Source organism: Eurosta solidaginis, chromosome 1 (genome assembly GCF_040869045.1).
Source record: "Eurosta solidaginis isolate ZX-2024a chromosome 1, ASM4086904v1, whole genome shotgun sequence".
NCBI lineage: Eukaryota > Metazoa > Arthropoda > Insecta > Diptera > Tephritidae > Eurosta > Eurosta solidaginis.
Genome location: NC_090319.1, coordinates 214,165,094 through 214,188,028, shown reverse-complemented (window position 1 = coordinate 214,188,028; position 22,935 = coordinate 214,165,094). Strand labels below are relative to the sequence as shown.

The following is a 22,935-nucleotide window of genomic DNA, read 5'->3' as shown; positions in this document are numbered from 1 at the left end:
TTGAACAAACTAGATATGTGCTCTAAAAATATTAATACTCTTTTGTCGTATCGCTCCGCAAGGGTTTTGAGCACAGTTTCATAGTTATCCTCCGATACTTGGAAAGGTGCGACTACATTCAATGCGTTGCCTGACAAAGAACTCAATAAGTACGTAACGTAGCAAATGCTACGCCGCAATATCTACTTCCCATTTAGCGCCCACCCTAACATCATATTTCCCATTTACTTCCCACCCCTAATATTGTATATACCGACATATATATACGTACATACCAGCCCAGCAACCATCGCGCAAGCACAAGGCAAGCCAGCGATGGTGAACGCACAATGCTTGAGAATTTTCATTCGTGGCGCGCTGTGCGTGACAATGCGAGCATAATTCCCACTGTGTTCATAGACACATATGAATAAAATGATTTGTCGGAATACACCAGGCACACTTCGCGTTAGGTAAGTGAAGTGCGTGCCGCCGCCATTGGCGGTCGACAAGGGGTGCCCTTTGGGTTAGGAGGGTGCGTTACAAGGTCGGTTCCACCGATGGTACGCCCCCTGCCTATCGGACGCCCTGCCGGTTCACCCACATTTCAGGTGAGTAAGACGGGACTTACACCCCTTATTACTCACTGGAAAGGTAATGCACGAGCAGCCTTCTTGGGTAGGAAGGAAACCCGTCCCAATGCCAGTGGCGTGGCGGATTCCCCCACTACCCTGGCAGACTGCCCTAGCCAATATAAAGACATTCTGGGAACTCCGTTTGGGTCGACGGGGGGTAAAGTTACAAGGCCGGTTCTGCCGATCTTTTGAGAGGAGATGGAGATCGCCGCCGAAGACGCCAGGCTAGTCACATCTACGTAAGACACCATGCCGGCCATTCCAATCAGAGCAACATTCCCCCAGCGCGAGCGCAGCAGCATAAGTAACACAGAGGTCATGAACACAATCCGCCGGTGGGATGTATATTACGCTGGAGGCGAGGCATTATACGACTTCCTGGAAAGGATTGAGGAACTGGCAGAATGCTATCTGATTAAGCCAGATCAACTCCTCTCAACCCTTCCAGAGATACTGCGTGCAAAGCCCTTCAATGTTTCCGCGTGCGAAAACAACAACTACACACATGGGCCGACTTCCGTTCCGAAGCCGGAACTCGATGACATTTTAACATGAGGGCAAAAAATTTTACTAGACGATTCGAATTTTGCTGCACTTAAAATAGTATTTTTGTATGTATATTATAATAAATAATTCATTCTTTCTTATGCATTTTGAAATTACAATGAAGCTGTAAATTATTTTTCCGCATAGCAGTCGTAAAAATTTGCGTAAAACTTCTAATCATGCGGCTTAGAAACCTAACAGAGCGCTTGTGCGTGGCGTAAAAAATCAGCCGACCCGCAACCCTGAGAATCAGAATCATCTAAGAGGTTACCAAACTTGACATCACAACCAAAAAACGAGCGTACATTCTTGAGCTCAAGCCTTCTATTCTTCACAGGTATATTACAATGCATAAAATCTGAAGGGCAAGTTTGGTCATACGTCATATAATAGTAATTGAATTGAATACATATTCTTCTGTTTGTCTCGCGTTATAAATTTTCTCTTACCTCTTATATGAAACATCTAAGCAACGAAGAATTACGTAAGAAATCCACCATATTGAGCAACTACTACACCCAAGATCTGGAGAAAAATTTGGAAAGTGAAATGCTCCTTTTCAAGGTATAGTGTTAACTACTTTGTACTCTTTACTTTAATTTTTAAAATAATTTTAATTGAGTTTTCGTGTTAACTTAAAATTTTGAATAACTTCAAAAAAAGAAAATTCTAATTAGTTGGAAAATATCTAAACTCAAAAATAAACAAAAATAAATTTTTATACTTAAAATCAAAATAAAAGATTTTTTAAAATATCAACTTGAATGTTGATATATTGGCGATCCTGCCAATGATCCTACAACTTTAAAACGAACTTTAAAACCAAAATCAACTTGGATCATAGACGAATTTATTTTGCTTTTATGTGATTTCGCAATATATAGTAACGTGATCATAATGCAGTACGCGCTGAAAAATTAACTGAATAAAAAAAAATTTATAAATAGCACTATTGAAATTCTTGTGCATATAATTTAACTATGTTTGTGTTCCCTATACATTTGTGAACAGGAAGCAATACAACAACATTCTTTGAAAATTTCATATAAAAGTCGCTGTAAATTATATATACGAAACATTAAAACAAAGAATAAGTGTTGAAAATCAAATTAAAAACATAAAAGTACGTATAACAGAAATTTACTAGTAAGCATTCTATGAATTTTATGCAACATAAACAAAATACAAAATAAAATTTGTTTACGATTTGTTAATTAATAAAGAACTCTAAAAACGTGTGTGTAAACTAATTAAAACATTTACAACGATTGGGTTATGCAAGCCACAACAACAATTTTGCACGCAATACACACAAGAACAGATTAAAAATGAAGACATCACGATGAAAATTAAGAGATTTACAAAGAAAACAACAAAGCCATTGCATATTTTAAAAGCATTACGATATCAAACAATACAGATATTAATTTCAAGAAATTTTTAAACAATCATCAATCAACTACTTATTAATTTTAATATTTTTTTATTAAATTTAATTTTATGTAAGTATAATTTTTATTTTAATATTAAATTTAAAATTTTTCAATTACAATTAAAATTAAAATTTTAAACCTTTTAACTTTCAAATTTATTTTAAGATTATTTTTATATTTTAACAATTTTAATATAAATTAATATAAATTAAATTATTTAAATTTACTTATTTTTTATATAAAATTAAATATTTTATTTTAACTGTTAACTCCCTTTCCAAAAAAAATCTTAAATATTTTCTTATTTTCAAATTTTTCATTTAAATTTCTTTTCATATGGTTCTACGTTCACCAATACGAACTCGTAATTTTACAAATTCAGAAAATCAAAATATCAACCATACAAATAACATCATGACTCACAATACAACTCAAAATTCTAACATTAATACAACACAAAACAACATCTCTAAAACAACACAAAATACTTCAACACAAGATAACTTTACAAATTTTCCTTCTACTAAATCTATTAAATTACCACAATTTTGGCAAGATTGTCCTGATGCCTGGTTTTTGCTTGTTGAAGGACAATTTGAAATTAACAATATCAATGATGATAATTTAAAATTTCAAAATGTTCTAATTACTCTTCAACGAGATACTATATCTAAAATTTTAGATGTTATTAACCCTCCTCCTCTTTTTAATAAATATGATACAATCAAAAAAATCCTATGTGAAAGATTTTCTCTTAGCGAAGAAAAACGATTAGAACAATTATTTTCAAAAACTGAACTTGGTGATCGTTCACCATCTGAATTATTCAGATTTATGAAATCACTTATAGGTTCTGACTCCATAGTTAGCCAAGAATTACTCTTTAAATTGTGGATTCGTAAATTACCACAAGAAATACAAATTCATTTGACTTCCAATAATAATCAAAACAGAGATGAAATTATTATTTTAGCTGACAAACTTTTTGATTTAATCAATAAACCTCATTCTTCCAAATCTCCTGTAGTCTCAAGTATAAATAATAATATTTTAGAACAATGCGTTAAAAATTTAACTGAATTAACTACGGCTATTTATCAAAATTTAAATAAAATTTCGAATGATATTAATCAATTACAAATCCGTTCAAGATCTAAAGATAGAAATAGATCTAAATCTCGAAATTTTTCAGGATCAAGAAATTTTTCAAACAATCGTAATTTTAATTCACAAACAACTATTTGTTGGTATCACAAACAATTTAAGAATAACGCTCTCAAATGTATACCCCCATGCAATTTTAATCAAAATCATAATTCAAATTACGAACAAAATTTAAACTGAAACGATCCATTATGACGGTGACGGATAATGGAACTATTATTAAACCTACTCGTCGCCAATTCATATTTGATAAATTCAATAAACTTAATTTTCTTATCGATACCGGCGCAGTTGTATCAGTTATTCCTTTTTCTAAATTTAAAATTTATAAAAGAAATTCGGATCTTACTTTGACCGCAGCAAACGGTTCTTCAATTGAAACTTTCGGTACAAAACTACTTAACATTGATTTAGGTTTAAGAAGAGATTTTGAATTTCCATTCATTATTGCGAACATTGATACACCAATTTTAGGAGCAAACTTTTTAGAAAAATTCGGAATTATTGTCAATATTAAAAATAAAGAAATAATAGATTCTACTACAAAAATTAAAGTTGCTGGATCTTCTGGATTTTCTGATATTTTCTCACTCAAAATTCCTATTGTCGAAAATAAGTTTTCAAAATTACTTAATGAATTTCCATCTATTACCTGTGAACCAGATTATACTAAAAAAGTTAAACACCATACGGTTCACAGGATAGAAACAAAAGGTATTTTACCATTTTCGAAACCCAGACGTCTTGATCCAATCAAACTTAAAATTGCTAAAGCTGAATTTGAATTTTTAGTTAAAACGGGTATATGCAGACCCTCAAATTCTCCTATTGCATCTCCACTTCATCTCGTTCCTAAAAAAGAACCAAATGATTGGAGACCTTGCGGAGACTATCGAAGACTTAATTTTATTACTACACCAGATCGGTATCCTTTACCACATATTCACGATTTAACAATTGATTTAAAAAACAAACAATTTTTTTCCAAAATTGATCTTGTGCGTGCTTACCACCAAATTCCAATGGCAGAAGAAGACATTCATAAAACTGCAATAACTACCCCTTTTGGAATGTTTGAATTCGTAAGAATGCCTTTCGGTTTACGAAACAGTGCTCAAACTTTCCAACGCTTTATTAATGAAGTATTTTCTGATTTCGATTTTGTATTTACATATATTGATGACATTCTTATTGCCAGTGTTAATGAAGATCAACATATAAATCATTTAAAATCAGTTTTCAAAAGACTTGAAGAATATAATTTAAATATTAAACCTTCAAAATGTACTCTCGGTGTAAATAAATTAAATTTCTTAAGTTACGAAATTTCAGGCGAAGGTATTAAACCATCTTTAGATAGAATTGAAATCATAACAAATTTTGAAAAACCAATTTCTATAAATAAATTACAAAAATTTTTAGGTATGATAAATTACTATCACAGATATATTAAAATGTTAGCAACAGAACTTAGTCCTCTTCATGAAATGTTAACACATGCAATTAAAAACAAACTCAAACAATTAAATTGGACAAATGAAACCACAACAGCTTTCGAAAATGTTAAACAACTTTTTGCTAAAAATATTTTACTTACACATTTCGACAAAAATGGTACTTTATCATTAGCAGTAGATGCATCAAATGTTGCTATTGGAGCAGTTCTTCAACAAACTAGCAATAATATACTAGAACCCTTAGCTTATTTTTCAAGAAAATTAACTACAACAGAAACTAAATATTCAACATTTGATCGTGAACTTTTGGCAATTTATAATTCAATTAAACATTTTCTTGAAGGTAGAACTTTTACAATTTATACTGATCATAAACCTTTAATTCATGTTCTAAATTCTAAAGTAGATAGATCTCCTCGTCAAATACGTCATCTTGAATATATTGCTCAATTTACAAATGATATTCAATATATACGTGGAAAAGACAACATAGTTGCCGACACACTTTCCCGTATTCCAGAAATAAATGCAATTTCAACTCAAAATATAAATTTAGAAACTTTATATAAAGAACAACAAACTGATACATTTTTACAAAAAACCATTTCTGATCAAAATTCTAAAAATAATTTAAAGGAAATTCATATTCCAGTTATTAATTTAAATATATGGTGTGATGTTTCTCTACAATCTTTTCGACCTTATGTTCCACATTCTATGAGAAGAATTATATTTGACAAAATTCACTCAAGTACAAATTCATCCAAGTATAAGAACAACTAGAAAATTAATTCAAAATAAATATTATTGGCCTAACATGCGTAAAGAGATTAACGATTGGACTTCATCTTGCATCAATTGTCAAAAATCCAAAATTTCAAGACATACTAAATCTCCTATCCAAAAAATTCAAATACCATCAGGCCGTTTTGAACATATTCATATGGATATTGTTGGACCTCTTCCAGTTTCAAATGGAAATTGTTATATTTTAACAATTATTGACAGATTTTCACGTTGGCCTGAAGCTTATCCACTTAAAGATATTTCAACAAATACTATAGTAAAAACTTTTATTCAAAATTATATACCACGATTTGGTATACCATTAAATATTACAGTAGATCAAGGTTCACAATTCACCTCAAAATTTTTTACAGAATTAACTAAACTTTTAGGTTCTCATAAAATTCATACGTCTCCTTACCATCCCCAAGCAAATGGCATGATAGAGAAATTTCATCGAACTTTAAAAGCAGCAATTATAGCATCAAACGACTCGGTTCATTGGTCTGACATTTTACCATTCATTCTACTTGGTTTACGAACTTCTATTAAAGAAGATTTAAAATGTTCATCTACTGAACTTGTTTATGGCCAAACACTTAGAATACCTGGTGAATTAATTATTTCAAATAGTAATAAAGAACATGATTTTTCTAATGACGCTCTTCATAAAATAAGAGAATATTTTTCACTTGTTCGTTCTAAAGTTTTTCATCATAACAAAGAAAATGTTTTCGTTCCTAAACAATTAGAAAATTGTGAGTATGTTTTTGTTAAAGTTCTTCGTAAATCTAATTTAGAATCACCTTATGAAGGACCTTTTAAAGTTATATCTAAGAAACATAAAACATTTACAATTCAATACAATAATACTATTAAAAATATTTCAATTGATTTACTTAAACCAGCAAACATACTTATTAACACTAATTTAAATACAAATACATTAAGCAACAAAAAACAAAAAAAAGTTACATTTAATATTATTTAATAATTTGTTTGTTTCAAATTTTCTTGGAGGGGGAGTAAATATAGTGTTAACTACTTTGTACTCTTTACTTTAATTTTTAAAATAATTTTAATTGAGTTTTCGTGTTAACTTAAAATTTTGAATAACTTCAAAAAAAAAAATTCTAATTAGTTGGAAAATATCTAAACTCAAAAATAAACAAAAATAAATTTTTATACTTAAAATCAAAATAAAAGATTTTTTAAAATATCAACTTGAATGTTGATATACAAGGCATACTGCATCGAAAAGAACATTTCAAATTATTCTCCGCTGGAACTGTTGAAAATGCTGAGACAGGATAATTTGCATATCTCTTACCCTAATATTGACAATACGCTGCGAATGTTTGTTTCAATTCCTATTGTAAATTGTAGCGCATAGTGATCGTTTTGTTTTAATACGCGTGAAAAACTACCTCAGATCTTCATTGGGCAAAGACAAACTGAATGCTCTTGGTTGTTGATGAAAGAATAAGAATTGTTTTTATCTATCGATTGTGATGATGTCATTTGCGAATTCGCAGGTGAAAAATCTAGACCCAAAGAAATGTAAATGAGGAATGTTAAATTAAGGTTAAATTAATATCAAACTACACTGTAATAAAGCAATGAAAATAGCAATCTTTTTGTTAAATATTGTTATTGTGAAAATAAGGGCGGCAAGTTATGTATTGCCTAGGATCTGCTTGATCCGCATGCAAAAGAATCGCTCTAGCCAATCCTTGGTGAATGGCGGTCAGAAGCCGTGACATAAATGCTGTGTTTGTTGCCCCTCTGTACGAATCGCAGCACCATTTGGCTTCTTGTCCTCCTCTTACACCTTCGTCATGACTACCCCCTTCCTTTAAGGCTTTCGAGGTCTTTTTCGACTTAGCCCGCTTCTATGGCCTAAGGATTGTTATCCTTGGGATTTATTTTCTTGAATCGCATATACATTGTTCCTATACGCCAGGGAATTTTGACAAGCTGCGTGTACAATATATCCTCCACCTGCTTTTTTATTTGGAAGCTGTAGTGCTGACCTTCCTCCGTAGGCCGAGATACAGTTAGTTCCAAACCCTTTTTCGGTGTATTCGGGTCTTTAGTCTACAGAGGTCCCAGCGTATCCTCCGATTTCATCACGAATGGTGTCCATACTTTAAATTTTGGTAGCGTGGGGATCTGTATCTTATCCACCACCTCAAACCGCATGTTCGTGGCTTGGCTTCCTCCAGCCTCTGCAAGCTCGCGATGTTGTCGTACGCTATCATCTTCCTATGATTGTACCTCCGCCAGAATCAAAGGTTGGATGTGGCTTACTTGGTTCCTGCAGTATCTTCTTGAGAATTAAATAATAATAAGCTTCCATTCTACAGATCTGCACTTTTCAGTAGTCATCTGTCCGAAATAATAGCTACGATCAGTTCTGTCCGGTCGATCACTGCTCCCAAGCGTTGGACAATTCTTAGTGTGGAGCGGTACTGCGAGAGAGCTTTCTTACTCCCTCTGCTCTGTACCCGCCTCCAATGTACTTCTCCTTGTATTTTCATGCTTTCCCATCACGGAGCTCAATGCCTCTCAACTACTTTTGTTCCCCGAGTCGGACGCATCGCTTATTGTGCGTTTGTCTTACTTGGCTTTCGACCCCGTTTTCATTCTCTCAACCTCCTTATCCAAATAATAAATGGAGTCGCTCATCTTGGTCATACGACCACCTGCCCAACAAAGCAGGATCGGCAGAACAATATTAAATCTGGTGAAAAGTCGTTCACCACATCAGCGCTCCTTACCATGATAAGGCCATCAGAGGCCTGGTATCGGGAAGGTTCCATTGGAATATATCCCCTGGCTACAAATCATCCAATATGAACGGTATTTCTTGGTCACCAATATCACGCCGCTCTCCTACGAGGCGAAACGACGTAGATGCAATCCCCTAAACATCTCAGCTACATATTCGGCCGCCATGGAATTCGGCTAAGCCCTCGCCTCGTCCAAAAGTGCCTAGCCTATTGAGCGGTCTTGAAAATAGTGCCAAGGATTATAATAAAAGCTGCTGTTGTTGTTGTTGTAGCAGTGCTTCGCCCCATCAATAGGTGCGACCGATCACAAATTGTCATCAATATCCTCTAACGGCAGTCCTGTTTCAACAGGGGTGGACCATAATGTGAGGGGTGTTAGAGGCGTTGGTTCTACATTACAATTAAAGAGATGGTTGGTGTCATGTGGGGATACATTGCAAGCAGGGCATACATTTTATATGTCGGGGCTGATTCTAGATAAGCATGAGTTTAACCTGTTACAGTATCCAGATCTAAGTTGAGCTAGAGTGACTCGCGTTTCCCTGGGGAGTGTGCGTTCCTCCTCCGCAAGTTTTGGGTACTGTTCTTTGAGTACTGGATTCACGGGGCAATTCCTGGCATAAAGGTACGGCTCCTGTTTGTGGAGTTCACTGAGGACCTGCTTGCGTTTTTTGCTTCATATGGCTGAGCTCTGGTGCCGTATTTCCTCAAAATGCTTACGGAGATGACTCCTTAAGCCCCTGGGCGGTGTTGGCTCATCAATCAGATGTCTGTTGGGATGCCCAGGCTTCTGCGTATTCAACAGGAACTCTTTGGATAGCATCTCATTTCTCTCCCTGATGGGGAGTATTCTTGCCTCATTATGTAGATGGTGCTCTGGGGACATAAGAAGGCAGCCCGTTGCGGTTTTGAGAGCAGTGGCAGGCCTGTAGCTTCTTTCAGTGTGTAGCTTTTAAGCTTGGCGACCAAATAGGGTACGCTTAACATGCAATCGGCTGGCCAATTGCTTTGTAAGTGGTAATGAGCGTTTCTTTGTCTTTTCCGCAAGTACTGCTAGCAAGAGAGTTGAGGATTTTATTACGGCTCTGGATTTTCGGTACAATTGCGGCTGCATGCTCATCAAAATGTAGATCCTGATCAAAGGCCGCACCCAAGATTTTTGGATGTGGGAAAGTCCGCAGCGTAGTGCCAACGACGAGGATGTTCAAAATTGTCGACATTTGGGACGTCCATGTTGTAAACAAGGTCGCGGAGGATTTAGTCGGTGATAATGCCAGGTTTCGCCAGGCGAAAAATTGGAGAAATGAGGGAGGTAGCCGTTTATTGTGTTACATAGCTCATCGATTTGTGGGCATAGGCCTGTGGCCATTATTGTGCAGTCATCGGCGTAGGAAACGATAGTAACTCCTTCTGGTGGCGAAGGCAGCTTTGATAATTAGAAGTTAAACAAAAGTGGGGATAGGACATCACCCTGTGACACCTCTTTTTTAATTCTTTTTGGTTTTGATGTTTCGTTTCTAAATTCCACCGACGCCTGCCGACCACCCAGATAATTTGCGGTCCATATTTTAAGACATGGGGGAAGGGTAGACCCTTCCAGGTATTGAAGTGACGTGCCATGGTTGACCGTATCAAAAGCTTTTGACAGGTCTAGCGCAACGAGTACTGTTCTATGGTGGAGGTTTTAATTTAAACCGTAATTTATCTGGGTGCTAATGGCATTTAGCGCGGTGGTAGTGCTATGGAGTTTTCTGAAGCCATGCTGATGCCAGGCTAGCTGCAAATTTGCTTTGAAGTAGGAGAGCAAAATGGCTTCAAGCGTCTTGTCTACTGGCGATAGGAGAGATATCGGGCGATATGACTCTCCTATGTTAGCTGGTTTCCCAGGCATTAGTAGCGGGACCACCTTGGCCATTTTCCATTTTTCGGAGAAATTTTTCAAACAATCGTAATTTTAATTCACAAACAACTATTTGTTGGTATCACAAAAAATTTAAGAATAACGCTCTCAAATGTATACCCCCATGCAATTTTAATCAAAATCATAATTCAAATTACGAACAAAATTTAAACTGAAACGATCCATTATGATGGTGACGGATAATGGAACTATTATTAAACCTACTCGTCGCCTATTCATATTTGATAAATTCAATAAACTTAATTTTCTTATCGATACCGGCGCAGTTGTATCAGTTATTCCTTTTTCTAAATTTAAAATTTATAAAAGAAATTCGGATCTTACTTTGACCGCAGCAAACGGTTCTTCAATTGAAACTTTCGGTACAAAACTACTTAACATTGATTTAGGTTTAAGAAGAAATTCCGGTATAATCGCTTTTAACCTCGTTAGTTTCCTACCTATGGTGTTCATTCATAAGTACTCCGTGAACAAAGTTTCGAATTGTAGGTATATTATGCAAAACTGCAATTAATACTTTACTTTTTTATTGTTTAAAATAGGATGCAACGCTCAATGTCACACGGGACAACTGGAATTTTTATTGATAAAAAATAGGTATTTTACATAGTAATAATATATTTGAGCCCACTGAAATTGAAAAATTTAGGTAAAACTGCATTTAGTGTTTTTGTTATGATGTTTGGAAAGATAATGCTTTACTTTTTTTATTGTTTCAAAGCTGTATTCAACCCTCAAGGTCACTCGAGAAAACTGGGATTTTTATTGAGAAGAAAGAAGAATCATTCAGCGCTGTTTTCTGGTGTGCAACTTGTTTATTAATATTTTCACACGCAACATGAGTGCAAAAGAGATAGACTTCCAAATATCAATGAAAAATTACAAAACTTACCGCAAACTATTGATGTACACAGCAATATTTAAACCCCCAATAAATAGCGAGCAGTTTTCCGTTTTCTGACTTTTATCACATTTTTAATAGTTACTCCGAAAATCGCAAATTTCCGCAGCTTTTTTTTATTTGATTATGTTTAGGTAGGCTATAAATCAACATAAAATGTAAAGCATGGGTAAACGTGGGCAACTGTCAAAAGTCTCGATGAACTTTAAAAAAACTTTTTTTCACCATATTTTATTATGCAATTATTTTTAGGTAAACATAAACATAATATTAAAAACATATTCATTGTTTCATATTCTTCGAAAAACGAGGTTTCCAGAAATATATAACACATCATACCTTTTCCTGTAACGTATAACATTAAAATCAATTTGAGAGTGATGAAGGGAATTGGCTTAACATGGACGTCCGTCAAAACTTAAAGTTTGTGATATTGTAAAAAAATCATATCATATAATATGTATAATTTTTCGATATTATAATCTAGTTTGTTCCTTAAACTAATGATTGAAATAAAAAAGCATGCCAGTAGCGACATCGAAAAAATCATTTTTACTCAGCAGTTGTTCTAGGATTTTCCATAGTGCACCGCCGCCGGTATATAATAGAGCCTACGCCGCCGCCGATTAAGTGACCGGCGTAAGCCTCTACTAGAAACCTGAAACTTAGAACCAGCTTCAGAATCCCATGACAACGCAACTTAAGGGAAAACAATTTTCGCTAGGTAGTCCAGGGATTGTGGAAAATCAAAAAAATGCAGTTCCTAGTTGGCCAATAACACTGGACCACGAATTTCAACTTTTTATCTTTACCAGAAACGCCGTTATGAAATTCGTATGTAAAATCACCCCCTGATTTCGAAAATTGGGTTCATTTTTGATTCTATGGTACGGTTTTTAAGATATTTGCAATTTACCGTTATTCGAAAAAACCAAAAAGATGGCTCCCTTTAATTACGTATATCTCACGAATGGGTAAAGCAATTGCAAAAATGTTTACAGAATCGGAAAGACGATAAAATTTTCTATGAATGCATCATACACTGTTTTTTGCTCAACCAGACAGTTTTCGAGATATTAGCTTATCATTTCAGATTTTTGTTTTTTTATGAAAAAATATGAAAAAAATTACTTTTTGCGAGGGCAACATTCCAAATCACAACTTTTTATCCAGATATTTTTCCTTTGCGTAAATCTCTGTTTAATTAGAAAAAAGATAAGCTATCATCGAATAAAATCGATGCAAAACTACGTAAGTTATAAGCGATCAAATAAAAATACCCAGGTTGCGCAACTTCAATGTATGTATACATACATATATTAAAGGTATAAAGTGCAAATGGGATATTATCCGGATAAACGAATAACACCATAACAATGATAGTACTTTTTCTTTAAATAAATCAAATAGTACTTTTAATACTCGAATTGTTTTATAGTAGGTAGAGTGGTTGCATCGAAAGGAAGAGTGGTTGGGTTCGAAAGCTGCTGTAGGCATGTAGTTATAAACATGTATTTCCGTCACAAAGTATGCAGGTAGATTTTAAAAATTATAAGACACAGAAAATTTTTAGAGCCTACATCTAAAGCAGGTAGTATTTTCTTTTCCCGGCTTCGTATGAACCTTTCTGTCTAGGTCAGATTTGATTTTTTAAATTTTATTCTTGTTCCGAGTATAAATATGAGTTAATGCGCCTTGAAACTTCATCACATCTGCAAGGCTCGCCGGAGATACTTCAGTTCATAAGTCAAATTTCAAAACCGTGATTTAGTAAAAAAAGCTCATGTCGCCAAAGTTGGGTATTTTTATTTGATCGCTTATAACTTACGTAGTTTTACATCGATTTTCTTAAGTTATAGCTTATCTTTTTTCTAATTAAACGGAGCTTTACGTAGAGAAAAAACATCTGGAAAAAAGTTGTGGTTTTGGAATGCTGCCCTCGCAAAGAGTAATTTTTTTCATATTTTTTCATAAAAAAAACAAAAATCTGAAATTATAAACTAATATCTCGAAAACTATCTGGTTGAGCAAAAAACAAGGTATTATGTATTTATAGCAAATTTCATTGTCTTTCCGATTCTGTAAACCTTTTTGCAATTGCAAACGCGTTCGTGAGATATACGTAATTAAAGGGAGCCATCTTTTTGGTTTTTTCGAATAACGGTAAATTGCAAATATCTCAAAAACGGTACCATAGAATCAAAAATGAACTCGATTTTCGAAATCAGGGGGTGGTTTTACATACGAATTTCATAACGGCGTCTCTGGTAAATTTTGGCCGTCGACCAGTGTAACCGGCAAAGTGTCTTTGCCGGAATATTCAGAGGATAGCAACTCCGAACCAGATGTGGATCTCGAAAACCAATATTACAATAGTAAAGCGCTAAAGGAAGATAATCCTAATGGAGCGCTGGCTTCGTTTCAAAAGGTGATTGACCTGGAAAGAGGTGAAAAGGGAGAGTGGGGATTCAAGGCGCTTAAGCAAATGATTAAGATAAATTTTGGTAAAAGTCTAGTTGAGGGGTCGACTGCTAATACGCTAACAAAAATATCGGGAGAGGTGTCAAAAGACGCGTATTAATCTCGAGAACAATAATCCGAAGGCGGAAAAGAAAAAAAATTTCTCTGTCCGGAGATATTTGCATTTGAAGTTGGCGATTTTCATGTGGTTGTTGTTGGTCGTACCCACAAAAAAAATTGTGCATCACCGGGGCGGTAGCCACATTTATACCACACACCAGGACTTGGCATGGCGTAGCCCAGGGTTATTTCTTATAAGCGCGGCCGAAGGCCGCCAACGCATAAAGGTGTTCTGCGCAAAAATACTATGGATCCCACCCCCGGTTTCGGAGGTACCCGCGGGTCTTTTTTCGATTTTTCGTTAATATCTTTTGAACGAGTTAAAAAAATTTATTTTTCGCCTTCGGCTCATTAATACTGATGTCAAGACGCGTCGTTTGACACCTCTCTCGATATTTTTGGTAGCGTATTAGCAGTCGACCCCTCAACTAGCCTCTTACCTAAATTTTAAATTGGTAATTATATGGATGAAGTGAAGAATTCCCCAACATTTTAATAAATACTTGTATTATAGAATAATTATAATGAAATTTTGTTGCGTCTTATATTCCGCCCAGTCAGATATTTCTGTATACTTAAAACATTCTTCCCTATTGAAATTTATATTTGCTATGTCAAGGTCTGTTGATTCTGTCTTAGTGGCTGGCGATTTTAATCTGCCCTTTGCGTCGTGGAATTTTATTGACGGAATGCTAGTTCCCACTGCTTGTAATGTTGTATTCTACGAGTTTTTAAATGACCTTGCAGACATTGGTCTTTATCAACTTAACAGAACTCATAATAAATTTGGCAAATATCTTGATTTGATTTTTTCAGACGACACATCGAATTGTTCTGTTACTCGATGTGATCCAGTGGTATTGCCTGAGGATGTTTATCATCCAACACTTTTAATTTACCTGGATTGTCTTAGCTTACCGGTGCAGAACACTACCGATCCGAATGCGTCTTCGCGCCGGTTTCTGTTTAGAAAGGCCAATTGGTCTTTACTAATCGACGAAGTCTCTAAAATAAAGTGGCCTGAGTACGACGGAGATATTTGAAGCGAGCTCCGTCCATTTCACCAACGTTTTACATGCGATATTCTTCAAATGTGTGCCTTTTTCCAAAACCTCCTCAGCATCTCCAGCTACTGCTTGGAGCTCTAGAGAACTTAATTATCTAAAAAACAAAAAACACGCTTCTTCAAGCGTTTCAAATTATCTGGCTCTAATAGTGACTATGCTGCATACTCCATCTTGCGCCTTAAGTATAACAGGCTACAGATAAGATGCTATAAGAATTATCTGATGAAGATTAAGCATCGGATCTCTTCCAATCCAAAAACATTTTATTCCCTCGTCAACTCCAAAAGAAAAAGTAAAGGGTTTCCTTCTGTAATGAAGTATGACGATCGGATTTCTAGCATTGACTCCGAGATTACAAATATGTTTGCTGACTTTTTTAAATCCAATTACTCGACTATCCCTGACTCCCCTCCGGTGGATTATCAATACATGTTACCTTGGCGTAACTCAGTAGGTATCCCATATATTCATACAGATGAGGTACTAAGGCATCTGGAAAGTCTGAAAATTTCCTACTACAGTGGACCTGATGAAATACCATCTGTTGTGCTGAGAACTTGCGCTGAATTTCTTTGTCAACCCCTTACCTGCTTATTTAATGCCTCTTTGAGGCAAGGGATATTCCCTAAAAAGTGGAAGGATTCGTTTATAATACCACTTTATAAAAGTGGGAGTAGATCTTGTGTCCCAAACTATAGAGGAATAGCCAAACTTTGTGCTAATCCAAAACTATTTGAATCAGTTGTCACAAATCAACTGGCTTTTGCAGTATCTTCGGCAGTGGACCTGTCACAACATGGCTTTTGCAGGGGTAAGTCCATTGTGTTTAACTTGCTGGAGTTCACAACCCTCGTATCCAATAACTTAAGGACGAACTGCGAAGTTGATGTTATTTACACTGATTTCAGTAAGGCGTTTGATAAAGTTTCCCATTCCTTACTCCTACTAAAACTCGATAGATTGGATTTTCCATCACGGCTTCTCTCTTGGGTCTCTTCGTACTTGGTAGGTAGAAAGCAAACCGTTGTGTTTAACAATTGCTTGTCTGAATTCATCAATGTATCTTCTGGAGTTCCACAGGGCAGTCACCTTGGTCCAGTGTTGTTTCTGCTCTTCATTAATGACCTCCCAAATGTTTTGAAGCGCTGCATACCGCTGATGTACGTTGACGATGTCAAACTGGTTATGCCCATTCGCTCACCTGAAGATAGGGCACTTCTTCAGTCGGATGTGAATAGCCTGGTTGAGTGGTGTGACGTGAACGTCATGTCACTAAATTTACCGAAGTACAAGTTTATGTGTTTTACGAGGAAATCTTTTAAAACCTATCAGTACATGATAGGCGATTATATCGTTAAGCAAGTCACAAACTTTACTGATCTTGGCGTTATAATGGACCCTAAACTGGACTTCAAATTACATATCGAATCGTGTGTAAATAGGGCTAGAGGCACTTTGGCTTTCGTAAAAAGGTGGCCAAAGGAATTCAGTGACCCCTATGTCACTAAAACTCTTTTTTTATCGTTAGTAAGACCTATATTGGAATATGCTTCCATTATCTGGAACCCGCGTTATCAGGTTCATAGCGAAAAATTGGAATCGGTCCAGAAGCAATTTTTGCTCTTTGCTTTAAATCATTTGCCCTGGGATTCATCAAGGAACCTACCGCCCTATTGCAGCCGGTTAAAACTTTTACAGCTGCCTTCACTACAGAGCCGTAGGGAGATGCTTGGCGTTTTATTTATGGTAAAACTATTAAGAGGGATGATAAACAGTCCATTTTTGCTTGGCGGGGTGATGTTTAATGTCTCTTTTAGGCCCTCTCGGTATTTCCAACCGCTATATTTAAATACTTTTAGATCGAATTTTCAAATGCATGAACCACTTCATTGTCTGTGTCAAGATTTCAATAATCACTGTAATAATATTGATACTTGCGACACACTTTACAGTATAAAAAAATATATACTCACTGCCTTGAACTCCTAACTGTTTCACATGTTAAACTAAATCTGTAACCTGCTCCAGTTACTTTGGGCGGGTGGCTTGGAATCACGTCCTTTCCAACCTCCCACACATTGCAGCCCTACTCATTGTGTGTTAAATATACATCAGCTGCTCGAAATCACGTCCATTCCGGCAGCACTAATAATCAATAGTTTCCTTGGGCTTGTGGCTTGGAATCACGTCCTTTCCAACCTCCCACACATCACAGCCCGTCTCATTGTGTGTTAAATATTCATCAGCTGCTGGAAATCACGTCCATTCCGACAGCACTAATAATCAATAATTACTTTGGGCGGGTGACTTGGAATCACGTCCTTTCCAAACTCCCACACATCGCAGCCCTACTATTGTGTGTTAAATATACATCAGCTGCTCGAAATCACGTCCATTCCGACAGCACTGATAATCAATTCCGTTGCTCGGCATCACAGTCCATCCCGACAACTGATTCACTGTCCGGAGATATTTGCATTTGAAGTTGGCGATTTTCATGTGGTTGTTGTTGTTTGTACCCACAAAAAAAATTGTGCATCACCGGGGCGGTAGCCACATTTATAGCACACACCAGGACTTGGCATGGCGTAGCCCAGGGTTATTTCTTATAAGCACGGTCGAAGGCCGCCAACGCATAAAGGTGTTCTGCGCAAAAAGCTATGGATCCCACCCCCGGTTTCGGAGGTACCCGCGGGTCTTTTTTCGATTTTTCGTTAATATCTTTTGAACGAGTTAAAAAAATTTATTTTTCGCCTTCGGCTCATTAATACTGATGTCAAGACGCGTCGTTTGACACCTCTCTCGATATTTTTGGTAGCGTATTAGCAGTCGACTCCTCAACTAGCCTCTTACCTAAATTTTAAATTGGTAATTATATGGATGAAGTGAAGAATTCCCCAACATTTTAATAAATACTTGTATTATAGAATAATTATAATGAAATTTTGTTGCGTCTTATATTCCGCCCAGTCAGATATTTCTGTATACTTAAAACATTCTTCCCTATTGAAATTTATATTTGCTATGTCAAGGTCTGTTGATTCTGTCTTAGTGGCTGGCGATTTTAATCTGCCCTTTGCGTCGTGGAATTTTATTGACGGAATGCTAGTTCCCACTGCTTGTAATGTTGTATTCTACGAGTTTTTAAATGACCTTGCAGACATTGGTCTTTATCAACTTAACAGAATTCATAATAAATTTGGCAAATATCTTGATTTGATTTTTTCAGACGACACATCGAATTGTTCTGTTACTCGATGTGATCCAGTGGTATTGCCTGAGGATGTTTATCATCCAACACTTTTAATTTACCTGGATTGTCTTAGCTTACCGGTGCGGAACACTACCGATCCGAATGCGTCTTCTCGCCGGTTTCTGTTTAGAAAGGCCAATTGGTCTTTACTAATCGACGAAGTCTCTAAAATAAAGTGGCCTGAGTACGACGGAGATATTTGAAGCGAGCTCCGTCCATTTCACCAACGTTTTACATGCGATATTCTTCAAATGTGTGCCTTTTTCCAAAACCTCCTCAGCATCTCCAGCTACTGCTTGGAGCTCTAGAGAACTTAATTATCTAAAAAACAAAAAACACGCTTCTTCAAGCGTTTCAAATTATCTGGCTCTAATAGTGACTATGCTGCATACTCCATCTTGCGCCTTAAGTATAACAGGCTACAGATAAGATGCTATAAGAATTATCTGATGAAGATTAAGCATCGGATCTCTTCCAATCCAAAAACATTTTATTCCCTCGTCAACTCCAAAAGAAAAAGTAAAGGGTTTCCTTCTGTAATGAAGTATGACGAGCGGATTTCTAGAATTGACTCCGAGATTACAAATATGTTTGCTGACTTTTTTAAATCCAATTACTCGACTATCCCTGACTCCCCTCCGGTGGATTATCAATACATGTTACCTTGGCGTAACTCAGTAGGTATCCCATATATTCATACAGATGAGGTACTAAGGCATCTGGAAAGTCTGGAAATTTCCTACTACAGTGGACCTGATGAAATACCATCTGTTGTGCTGAGAACTTGCGCTCAATTTCTTTGTCAACCCCTTACCTGCTTATTTAATGCCTCTTTGAGGCAAGGGATATTCCCTAAAAAGTGGAAGGATTCGTTTATAATACCACTTTATAAAAGTGGGAGTAGATCTTGTGTCCCAAACTATAGAGGAATAGCCAAACTTTGTGCTAATCCAAAACTATTTGAATCAGTTGTCACAAATCAACTGGCTTTTGCAGTATCTTCGGCAGTGGACCTGTCACAACATGGCTTTTGCAGGGGTAAGTCCATTGTGTTTAACTTGCTGGAGTTCACAACCCTCGTATCCAATAACTTAAGGACGAACTGCGAAGTTGATGTTATTTACACTGATTTCAGTAAGGCGTTTGATAAAGTTTCCCATCCCTTACTCCTACTAAAACTCGATAGATTGGGTTTTCCATCACGGCTTCTCTCTTGGGTCTCTTCGTACTTGGTAGGTAGAAAGCAAACCGTTGTGTTTAACAATTACTTGTCTGAATTCATCAATGTATCTTCTGGAGTTCCACAGGGCAGTCACCTTGGTCCAGTGTTGTTTCTGCTCTTCATTAATGACCTCCCAAATGTTTTGAAGCGCTGCATACCGCTGATGTACGTTGACGATGTCAAACTGGTTATGCCCATTCGCTCACCTGAAGATAGGGCACTTCTTCAATCGGATGTGAATAGCCTGGTTGAGTGGTGTGACGTGAACGTCATGTGACTAAATTTACTGAAGTACAAGTTTATGTGTTTTACGAGGAAATCTTTTAAAACCTATCAGTACATGATAGGCGATTATATCGTTAAGCAAGTCACAAACTTTACTGATCTTGTCGTTATAATGGACCCTAAACTGGACTTCAAATTACATATCGAATCGTGTGTGAATAGGGCTAGAGGCACTTTGGCTTTCGTAAAAAGGTGGCCAAAGGAATTCAGTGACACCTATGTCACTAAAACTCTTTTTTTATCGTTAGTAAGACCTATATTGGAATATGCTTCCATTATCTGGAACCCGCGTTATCAGGTTCATAGCGAAAAATTGGAATCGGTCCAGAAGCAATTTTTGCTCTTTGCTTTAAATCATTTGCCCTGGGATTCATCAAGGAACCTACCGCCCTATTGCAGCCGGTTAAAACTTTTACAGCTGCCTTCACTACAGAGCCGTAGGGAGATGCTTGGCGTTTTATTTATGGTAAAACTATTAAGAGGGATGATAAACAGTCCATTTTTGCTTGGCGGGGTGATGTTTAATGTCTCTTTTAGGCCTTCTCGGTATTTCCAACCGCTATATTTAAATACTTGTAGATCGAATTTTCAAATGCATGAACCTCTTCATTGTCTGTGTCAAGATTTCAATAATCACTGTAATAATATTGATACTTGCGACACAATTTACAGTATAAAAAAATATATACTCACTGCCTTGAACTCATAACTGTTTCACATGTTAAACTAAATCTGTAACCTGCTCCAGTTACTTTGGGCGGGTGGCTTGGAATCACGTCCTTTCCAACCTCCCACACATTGCAGCCCTACTCATTGTGTGTTAAATATACATCAGCTGCTCGAAATTACGTCCATTCCGGCAGCACTAATAATCAATAGTTACCTTGGGCGTGTGGCTTGGAATCACGTCCTTTCCAACCTCCCACACATCACATCCCGTCTCATTGTGTGTTAAATATTCATCAGCTGCTGGAAATCACGTCCATTCCGACAGCACTAATAATCAATAATTACTTTGGGCGGGTGACTTGGAATCACGTCCTTTCCAACCTCCCACACATCGCAGCCCTACTATTGTGTGCTAAATATACATCAGCTGCTCGAAATCACGTCCATTCCGACAGCACTGATAATCAATTCCGTTGCTCGGCATTACAGTCCATCCCGACAACTGATTCAATAATATATGTATATACATATTTTATAATATAATTTTGCTCACTGTGTATGCTTGTTAATTTTACACTGTAATCCGCATTTATATTCATTCATTCATTCATATTTAGTCTGATTAATTGTAAAATTTGTAGACTAACAAATAAATAAATAAATAAATGATGGAAAGATACAAACTTCTATTGCCTTACATTAAAAGTGATGTTACGCGTTATCACTCGGAAAAATCCATCAACTCCATCTTGGACTATATTTCCACATCCAAAAATGTAAGTCATATTAAAGATAGAAACTATCATAAATTTTCAACTTACACACGTTTTATTCTAGATGGAAATCTTACAAAAGTTCTATGAAACCACACTGGATGCGTTGAAGGATGCCAAAAATGATCGTCTTTGGTTCAAAACCAACACCAAATTGGGAAAACTTTAAGTACTTTGATCTTGGCGATTTTATTAAGTTACAAAAAATACTTAAACAATTACACCAATCCTGTCAAAAAGATGATGGTGAGAATGATTTGAAGAAGGGGACGCAATTGCTGGATATTTATGCGTTAGAAATTCAAATATATACGGTGCAGAAAAACATAAAAAACTAAAAGCTTTGTATGAACAATCATTGCATATTAAATCGGCAATACTTCATCCCCTTATAATGGGCGTAATACGTGAGTGCGGCGGAAAAATGCATTTGCGAGAAGGGGAATTTGAAAAAGCGCATTCTGATTTCTTCGAAGCATTCAAAAACTATGATGAATCTGGCTCCCCACGACGCACAACGTGCTTAAAATATTTAGTTTTGGCGAACATGTAAGTAGAGAAAAAGATCATTTATGAATACACTGCTAAATTGGATACTGTTGCCTTCGGGAATTTACCTAATTACTGGGAATGCCATTAGCGGCGGTATGAAGTTGCATTTGATAACCGTACTATTTACAGGGAGTTTTTTTTAACTCTTATTCACAGAAACTAAATTAACTATATTCAAAGTTGTGAACGATAAGCGTGCGTTATTGTAACGATAAGGACATTTTGTGATTTCCCAGTTGGTTAAGGTGCTTAGAATTCTTCCTGCGGTAGGCATGTCTTTCTTTCCTGAGCCAATCAGGCTGGTACCATGTTTTTATCCGACAAAGAATTGTCCATACTAGCAACACACCCTTAATCTCCCCTAAAAAGGATCAAAGAATCGATTCCAAACAAGTATCGAGGGAAACTACTCTTTACTGCTATTTTTTATAGAAGCCAATTTATTAGCGGAATGCAATATTATCAAAATCAAATATATTTTTTGGGGAATTTTTATATTGGAACTTAGAAGTGCCAAGAGCTGAAAATCTTTAAATCGAATCAAAGAAGTTTGAAATTGTCGGAGCAAAATTTGACATGAGTAATCTTACCTCGATACTGTGTCCATGTATACGATACCTAGGAAAGTATTTATAAGAGGTAATCGACTACTTGGTAGGTGGTTGAGTCAAATTACGTGAGGTGAAACAATTTCCTTTTCTAGCATAACTCATTCAATAAACATCCAAGTCGTCGGGACGTTGCCGTTATGTTGTTGTAGCAATGCTTCGCCCCACCTAACAGCCGCGACCGATCACAAATTGTCATCAATATCCTCTAACGGGAGTCCAAGGAACCTTGCCGTTTCAACAGGGGTGGACCATAAGCAAAGGGGTGTTAGAGGCGTTGGTTCCACATTACAATTAAAGAGATGGTTGGTG

The 22,935-nt window shown here is 36.3% G+C and overlaps 1 protein-coding gene and 1 pseudogene across 11 annotated transcripts in view; both read left to right on the top strand.

The window, feature by feature from the left end:
- Positions 1-22,935, top strand: part of nvd (neverland) — a 2,324,292-nt gene that overhangs the window by 2,236,930 nt on the left and 64,427 nt on the right. The gene's annotated exons all lie outside the window — the stretch shown is intronic.
- LOC137238791 (COP9 signalosome complex subunit 2-like) lies at positions 415-22,016 on the top strand (annotated as a pseudogene).